The sequence below is a fragment of the Galeopterus variegatus genome, unplaced genomic scaffold (genome assembly GCF_000696425.1).
Source record: "Galeopterus variegatus unplaced genomic scaffold, G_variegatus-3.0.2 Scaffold715, whole genome shotgun sequence".
Lineage (NCBI taxonomy): Eukaryota > Metazoa > Chordata > Mammalia > Dermoptera > Cynocephalidae > Galeopterus > Galeopterus variegatus.
In genome coordinates this window covers 516,607-526,159 of record NW_007726826.1, presented here as the reverse complement: position 1 = coordinate 526,159, position 9,553 = coordinate 516,607, and positions in this window count along the sequence as shown.

Here is a 9,553-nt window from a genome sequence, read left to right as displayed (position 1 = left end):
CTACGGGGACAGGGACTCCTGTGCTTTGTCCACTGCTCTATCCCTAGTACCTGAGACTGTACCCAACATCTATTTCTCACTTGACAAATATTTGCTGAGTGAATGGATGAATGAATGCATGAATGAGGCCGACCTCTTCTCTACATACAGGGCAAGGTGAGGCTTAGATTTCCAGAGCAAGCAAGGAATGGATTCTGGAGGATGGCTTCTGTCTAGGCAAAAATCCCCCGTTACAAATCCCATAGCAGGGATAAATTCTGAAGAGCCTCTGTAGTGGATTGAGTTGTGTCCCTCCAAAGCTTAATGTGTTGGAGGCTGGAGCCCCACTGTGACTGTTAAGAGGGTGGGAAATCCTATTATGATAACTGAAAGGGAGTCTTGAAGAGGTGATTAGATTGTACGACTAATGCCGTAGTGAATGGATTAACAATGGTGGTCATGGGCATGGTTCTGAGGGCCTTAATAGGAGAGCACATGAGAGTCTCTCTCTGCTCCACTGTTTTCTGCCATCTGAGACCCCTGCATTGCAATAAAGCCACCATCAAGGAAGACCCTCACCAGATGTGCTCCCTGGACTTTGGACTTCCCAGCCTCCAAAACTGTGAGGAATAAATTTTGTATTCTTACAAATTACCCAGTTCCAGGTATTTTGTTATAATGGAAACTGACTAATACAACCTCCATGTAGGTTGTACACAGCATTGCTGTGGTGGGTTTAAAAATGCATCATAGGGGAGAAAAAAATTCTTTCTTCTCTCATTGCTGGGTTCATGGCTGAGGTACATTTAAAAAAGACAGATTAACAAGAGAAAGGCCTACCAATTTATTTACTATAAGTTTTATGTGACACAGGAAACTTCAGAAATGAAGATTCAAAGAAACAGGGAAACCTGTCTATTTTTATGCTAGGTTTGATGAAGTGGATAGTCATGGAAAAGTAAAATTGGACAAAGAGTGTGGTCTAATGATAATAAACTTAACAAGGCCTGTGCTCAGATTCTTCTCTGTGACCCTGTGTGTTTCAGGGATAGGGAGGGCACCTCTGCAGTAAAGGTTTTATGACTTGCTTCAGAAGAGAAAGTGGAGAGTGACCTTCTTGCTTCTGCTGTTTTCTCAAATGTCAAGATGCCATATTTTGGGGTAGCATATTCTGAACCCCATCAACATCCACACATTTTTTGTACTCCTCCCTTCAAAAGATGCAGCTCAATTCCCCTCCCACTGAGTATAGGCTGGGCTGAGTGATTGCTTCTAACAAACAGAAATGATGATATGTTATAAAAAGACTGTGGCTTCCATCTTGGGTGAGCTCCCTGGTTCTTTCTCTCTCTCTCTCTCTCTTTCTTTCTGAGGCACTCTGGGGGAAGCAAGCTGCCATGTTGTGAGCTTCCCCATGGAGAACCTAAATGGTGAAGAACTAAACTCCAGCCACTAGCCAGTGGGGAACAATCTACAACCACTTGAGGGAGCTTGGAAGCAGATCCTCCAGCCTCCGTTGAGTCTTGAGATGAGTGCAGCTCTAGCCGACCACTTGACAACAACCTTATGAGAAACCGAGCCAGAACCACCCAGCTAATCTGCTCCTAGGCTCCTGACCCTCACAGCCCGTGACATAACAGATGTTTGTTGTTTGGAGATAATTTGTTACACAGCAATAGATAACTAGTACAGTCACCATGCTTTGTCCAATTCCCTGCAATAAGTAATCGAGCACTGCTAGAACTTGTCTTTCCAGGTGGCTCTCTGTAATGCATGTTCCTCAGGGTAGGAGGAGCAATGAGGCTTGTCCTTTCTGGGCACCAACAATGTGGTGTGTGTAGCGAGGAGGACATGAGCTTTGCAGTTGGACTGGGCTGGTTGTAAACTGATTTACCAACTGTGTAATCTGAAGCACAGTATTTAACATTCAGAAACTCCTTTTAATCGTTGACAAATGGTAATGAAATAAATTATAAAGATAATTGAGATAAATTCTGCCCAGTTCCTGGCACAGGGTAAGTACACCATCACAGTTCATTCTCTTTCCAATTCCTTTTCTTGCTTTTCATGGTGTCAGGTCTGCCCTTACTGCTGCTTGACTCAAAAATGCCAACCACCTACCCAAAACTCGGGTGTGAATTCCCAAGCCTTATTCCTGGGCAGAGGTGGATTTACTGTGAAGCTAGTGACATTCAAGTATCATGGCTCCTCACTTACACAGGCCCCTTCAAAGCCCTAAACCTAATTTTGTGCAGTCGTTGCTTGGTATGCACGATGGATTGGTTCCAGGACACACACTTTACCACACAGCTATCAAAACCCAGAAGCTCAAGTCCCTTATATAAAATGGCATTGTATTTGCACATAACCTACGCACATCCTCCCATATACTTTAAATCATCTCTAGATTACTTATAATGCCTAATACAATGTAAATGCTATATAAATAGTTGTTATACTGTATTTTTTTAAATTTCTATTATCTTTATTGTTGTATTGTTATTTTTCATTGTTTTTCTTTTTCTAATATTTTCAACCCACAGTTGGTTGAATCTGTGCATGTGGAACCCACAGATATGGAGGGCCGACTGTATTCCTAATTTTGTATTCTTTTTCCCCAAGAGAGGCAATTCAGGCAGTGATAAGAAAATCCATTGCACTGAACAATATTATCAATGAGAATAAAAGATTAAAATGAAATGAATGAAATTTCCAGCTCAAAGCACTATAAAAAGAAAATAATAAAAAAAATTAATTAAATTCCAGCTCAAAACACTGTGCTATGAAAAGAACAACAAAGTAAACAAAAACACAAAAAAGAAAACAATAAAGATAAAAGCATAAATTAATGAGAAAGAGAATAGAGAAACCGTAAATGTAATTAATAAATAAAACCCCAGTTTAAAAAAATAAAGAAAAAGAAACAAACCACTAGCTAATCCAATCAACAAATAATAGGAAAAACCACACATATACAAAATGACAAGGGGGAAATAACCATTGAAATGGAAGAAATTTTAAATTTTTTAAATTATAAGACATTACTTTATAGACTTCTATACAAATAAATTTGAAAAACCTGATAAAGTGAATTATTTCCCAGGGAAATTAAAATTACCAAAATCTACTACAGTTTCCCACTAGAGTTGGAAAGTTTAATCAGACGAATTTCCATAGAAATTAGAGAAATCTGTTAAGGAACTATCCCACACAAAAGCACCACAAGTCCAGATACTTTCAGAAGAAATTCTAAGACCAGATATCCCAATATTCCCTAAAATATTTCAGAGCTCTGAAAAGGAAGGAAAACTTCTTAATTCATTTTGTGAAGCAAATATAATACTGACACCTAAACCAGATAAAGACAGTAAATACACAGACCAGTATCAATAACAAATATTGATACTGGTCTGTGTATCAGTATCAATATCACTGCAAAATTTCTAAATAAAATAGCAAACAGAATCTAACATCACATTCAGAAAACAATACAACATGAGTTAGTTGGATTAATTCAATAATTCAAGGTTCACTATTAGAAATCCGTTAATATCATAGTCCATATTAATAAACCTAAGGGGGAAAAATCATATGATTATCTCTATAGATGCTGAGAAAGCCTTTGACAAAATTCAACATCCCTTCATGAAAAACAGACAAAAAAACCCACTTGAGAACATAGGTCCTGAAGTATACTATCTTAACATAATAGAAATATATACACCTTTGTCCCAAAGCTAATATCTTATTTAATGGAGAAACATTAAAGATATCCTCCAAGATCAGGAACAAGGTAAGGATGTTGTATCTCCGCTGCTCTTAAACATTGCACTAGAGATACCAGCCAATGCAATTAGACAAGAGAAATCAAGTAGAGTCATAAGAATTGGTTTAAAAAAACTGTGAAGATTATTGCAAATGTTCCAGTTCCTTATGAGTTCTGTGGTGTGTTTCTTTTACCTTCCTATAGTTTTGTGCCTCAATAGTCCAGAGAAGAACAAGTAGTTATGACAGAAGGCAGAAGACATAGGCTAAAGTTATGGCATTCTGACATTTGCAGGTTGTGTGATCTTAAGCAAATCAGTTTACCTGTCTGGATGCTGGGCTCCTCATCTTCAAAATGAGGAGGGAGGCCTCCATGCCTGACACCTCTGATATTTGTAGTCTATGAGTACTGTTGAAAACACTCTTGCCTCTGCCTAGCAGATACAGGGGCAGTAGGAGAAATAGTTTACCATGAGAGCAGAATAATTCTAGCAACTCTCCTTGCTTGGAATCCTTTCCTGCCGCATATGCCTCCCTGTCCCCACTATGAAATTTTCCTTTTGAATCAGAATTCACTTACAATATCTAAAAGATTGTGGAAAAGCCTCATAGACCTTGGACCTACAGCCACGTTGTCAGAGAACAATGATTCATCCTGAATTTTGGCTCTAGCTGCTTTGTTAGGGCAAAACACAAGAGATCCTGCCAGCTGTTGGAATAAAAAGAGCATTCTTGCTGAGACAGTGACAAGCCTGAGGCAAGGGACACAGTGTGGTGGAAAGTTACCACTCTGAAGAGCAGGTGCTCTTCACACTCTGACAAAGGCTCTCCCCCTGCACCCAACTTTAATCAGGCTCCTCTGAGTCCTTTTTCCCACCCTTGGACTTGGTCCCTGGCCTGCTTAGTCCAGTTTTAGCAAGATCCTGCTGAGTCATTTTAGCAAAAATCCCCTTCCCTTGATATCTGATCAAATTTCTCATTCTCCACCCTGATACTTATCACCCTGGCCTGCCTTCAGCAAGAGTCCTATTGAGTTGGTCTATCAAGAACCACCCTAGCCCTGATGATTCCTCCTAGTTCTTTTCTATCCACTGACACCAACCCTGCTCCTTAATTATAAATCTCCACTTGTCCTGTTGTATTCAGGGTTGAGTCTGACCTCTCTCCTCTATTGCAAAACCCCATTGCAAACAAGGGAAGGGATGTAAATTGTGGTTGGACTTAAGAGATCTGATACGATCTATTTTAGAATGATAGAGTCTATAACAAGAGTAGCCATCACTCACATTTTAGGTTCTAGATGGCTGTTGAAACAATAATGAATTGCTGCAGACCAAGTAAGAAACATGTCATTTTTTTTTTCTTTAAAGCATATTGAATGTACCTCCAAATCTTTATCACTAGAGATATCATGGTGATTATGGGCCCTCGCGTTTTAATAAAATTTATCAAAACCTTGTAAATAACGCAAGAAGATGACTGTGTGCCTTTTCAATGTCATCCTAGAACACTGTCTGGCAAGCCCTCCTACAGTTCATACCATGTTCTAGGCCCTAGATCAGCCCAATATGGTAGCCACATGTGGCTATTGAGCACTTGAAATGAGGCCAGTGCCACTGGAGAACTGAGATGTGTCATAAATGTAAACATCACCCTGGATTTTGAGGACTGATAAAAAAAAATCTTAGTAATTTGTATATTGATACGTGTTGAAATGATAATATTGTGGCTACAGTGGTTTAAATAAAATAACTCATTTTAAATAAAAATCTCATTGTAGTAGTCCCTTCTTGAATAAAGTCTTCCTCGCCATCTTTAACAAGTGTCATCAACCATTTTTCTTTAAGAATTCCCAAGATGGTGAACTGCCTGCCCATGGGCCAGGTCTGTAGAGCTTCCCCCTGGGGTGTCCATGTCCAGCACCTGTTTCAGAATCAGGGATGAAGGGGCCGGCCCAGTGGCGCACTGCTACAGTGCGCCGCTTGGGAGTGCGGCAGCGCTCCCGCTGAGGGTTCGGATCCCACATACAGACCAGTTCCCGCTCACTGGCTGAGCGAGGGGCGGGCGCAGCACTGAGGGTTGCGATCCCGTTGCCAGTCCCGGTCCGGTCCGGGCGCAACACTGAGGGTTGCGGTCCGTTGCCGGACACGAAAAAAGACAAAAAGGAAAAAAAAAAAAAAGAATCAGGGATGAGGGATCCCATCGTACTAGGCTTTGGATAAATCAGGCCCAGGTCCATCAGCTGAGGACAGGTGCGTGTGTGTCTGTGCACACCCCCCTGCACCTGGCCCACTGCCTGGTACTGTGTAGTTCAATCAATACCTGCTGAATGGATGAGAGGATGAAGGCTCCTGCAGAGGGAGAGAAATGGAAGAATGTGCTGTCTTTTGGCCCCAGATTCGGCCTCCCTTACAGAGGCCCCAGGGATGAACACGTGGAAACAAAGATGGCCTTGTGGGCCCTTCTCCTCTCCCGTCATTGTTCTCTTCTGCAGGCTGCAGCGGTGGGAGGTGGAGATGGGCTCCTTTGTTCTGCTTCCAGAACTCCCCTCCGGCTGGGTGGAGGCCTGGCAGCAGCTCCCTCTTTCCCGTGCCAGTTCTTCCTAATCCTGAGGGATCAGAAAGACTTGGATGTCGCAGGCCCTCTGTGAGGGGAAGCCTCGGCTCCCAGGTGGCCTCGGGGACGGAGACGGGTGCAGAGGGAAGAGTGTCGCCCACCCGCGTGTTCCCGGTCCTCCTCAACGTCCCCAGGGTCTCAAACGAAGCTGGGAGACTCAGACTAGGTGGGAGACCCAGACCAGCACCAATCCAGTGAGAGCCACAGGCCTGGTAGTTCCTGGTCCCCGACATGAGTAAGTTCAGAAAATGAGGGTAAACGTTTTGAGATGTTAACTTGATAGAGTACTTTTACAACTATGGCACTGAGTAATTTTTTAAAGGATGGGTTTGAATGAATTATCAAGCCATGAAAATGCATGGGGGAACTTTAGATGTGTATCAGCACGTGAAAAAGCCAATCTGAAAAGGCTACACACTACAATTCCAACTATGTGACATTCCAGAAAAGGCAAAACGATGGAGACAGTAAAAAAAATCGTGGCTGTCGGGGTTAGTGGGGAGGGAGGGATTAATAAGCAATGTGTAGGGGACTTTTAGGGCAGCGAAACTACTCTGTATGATACTGTAGTAACGCATACATTTGTCCAAACCCACGGAATGTACAAGAGTGAATTTTAATGTCAATGATGGACTTTGGGTGATACTGATGTGTCAACACAGGCTCATCAATTGTATCCAATGTACCACTCTGGAGGGCGATGCTGATAACGAGGGAGGCTCACATGGCGGGGGCCGTGGAGATATGGGAAATCTCTGCACCTTCCTCTCAATTTTGCTCTGAACCTAAAACTACTCTAAAAAATAAAGCCTATTTTCAAAGGGTGGGGTTGTATTTTATACACCTTTTTTATCACTATTATTTTATATTCCTGTTAAGTCAGTTTATTAAAATTTACAAAAGTTTTTTAGTCCATGACAGATTGGGGAAAAGAACTGTTCTTCATCCCAAATAGTCTGAGAAGCTGGAAGTGCTGTCTCCTGCCTCTGCTCTGCTGCTGTTAGCACTGTGGCTCGGTTTCCCCATCTGCACATGGAGGGGGTGGAGTGACTGGACCTAGCCAATTCGGCCGTTCAGCAAATTTGACTGTTCTGGGTCTTTTGGTAAATACAGGCAGCCCTGGACCATTAGAGGCCCTGGACCCCACCCCCAAACTTCACCATCAGGTGGAACATTCCAGTGAAAGCAAGTCTGGGGGCAGTTTTGCCGACCAGGCACAATCACTGACTGGCAAGTCTGCACAAAACAGTTGGTGAGCTCGGGAAAGTCCTGCTCTCTGTCCTCACTCAGATACACACCTCGCTTGAAAGGCTGAGGCAGAGGCAAGGACATTCAGAAGCAGCAACCACGTCCTGGTTCATCCCACGACAACCTCATGAAGTGGGGACCAGACTCCTACGCCTCACTGATGGAGAGGCAGCGATGACCACACGAGAGTACTTCTAAAATTCATAGAAAAAATAGAATTAAAGATAATAGGAGTCCCCATAAACTTTCAGAGTGCCCTCTCAGTGCTTCTGGCCAGCCATGTATCTTGAGCACCACTTACGTCACCAGTGAAAACTTCTTTCAAGCATCCCCACGCTAACCATTCAAGCCTCTGGGGTGACTGTGATCACCACATCTGAAATGCTTCACCGCCACCTCGGAACTGTGGATTCTAAGGTACTCCAAATGCAAAACAGCCGCCCTCCCTATGTACATTCAGTTCACCTATGCACATGTGTATCACATGGTTCATGCTTTACCACCCGGGCAAACCAACAGAGATGAATCACATGACCTCTGGGTTCCCTCCTATGGCAAACACATATAAAATATTGCATTATGTTGTAATATACATTGAAATATATAACACATACACTATTTTACCTTAAAAGTCTTTAAATTCAGGGAAGCAAGACAGAAGTCAGTTTTCTGATTTTGCCAATACCTTCGGGTGCAGGAATTAGATGAGGCACTCCCCATGTGGCAGGTGCCCACTTCCCCTGGGATTCCTCTAAGCGATGCCCTCAGGCTGTACACCTCCTTGCCTCTTCTGGTTGTCGCTGGCAATTTCCCTTTCTTTGGGATGGCTGAAGCCATCTCTGTGACTGTGCCCCCCAAGGCTAGAAGCCAGACCCTGTCCACACATGCAGCACCCACCCGTCTGCCCCGAGCCTTCCAGGCACACGGTGAGGCCTGCGGTGGCAGCTGGAGGTGAGCTGTAGGGATTCTGAAGTGAAAGTGCAGAGGGATGCAGCTGAGAAAAAATGCCCTCCAGGAGCGGGAAAAAGGCAGAAGCCCAGGAAGCTGAGAAGGCCTGGCCAGTCCTGAGTGAGGTAGGGTCAGGCCAGTCCCTTCTCTCCCCTGGCTGTGAGGAGGAGCAGAGTGACTGTTGGAGAGCCCCTGGGCCTCACCTGGAGAACTAGTTTGGGGGCAAACGAGTAGCTGCAGGGGAGAGATGCAGCTAGACTGGGCTGGGCCACTGTCCACAGAGTGTCCAAGAGCCACGGTGAGGCTGGAGGCTTGTGACACAGAGGAGACCCTCCAGGAAGGCAGGGAGTGACCCAGGGCAGTGAGCCAGCCCCCGGGGAGCAGCTACGGTGCAAGGGCTTCTAGAGAAATGGAAAGATCCTGAGCCTGCACGGGGAACTCAGTGCCCGGGGATGGGCGGTGAGAACAGAGAAAATGTCATTCTGTGAAGTCCCTGTAGATCTCCCCCAAACCCAGCTCATTCCAGGAAAGCGGGCCAGACCCCAGCCCCTTCACGGCCCTCCACCTCTGCCTAATTTCCAGATCTGTTTCCACAGCCCTCTTTTCATCCCAGCTCAGTACCTCCGGTCTTTCCCCTTTTCTTTCCCCGCCTCCTGACCCCGATCCAAGTCTCACCCTGGCACGGCTTGCTGGCGTGGAGCCAAGGGAGTGTGTGGTCTGGTGAGCCACGCTAGATGTAGTAACAACTGCTTTTCCACAGAAACGTGAGATGGCAAACCACTGCCCGTTGGGAGGCTGAGGAATGGACTGAATGCCAGCTCTAGCTCTTTGCTTCCATGACTTCATCATCCTCACCTGGAAAATGGGGACAGCAGCTCCCACCTCCCAGGCCGCTGTGGACTGGAAGTGCGAGTGAGAGTAAAGTGCAGGGCACGGCGCAGGGCACACGGGCAGTGCCCAGCAGACCACACGCCGCCCATCACACAGCCTCTGCGCT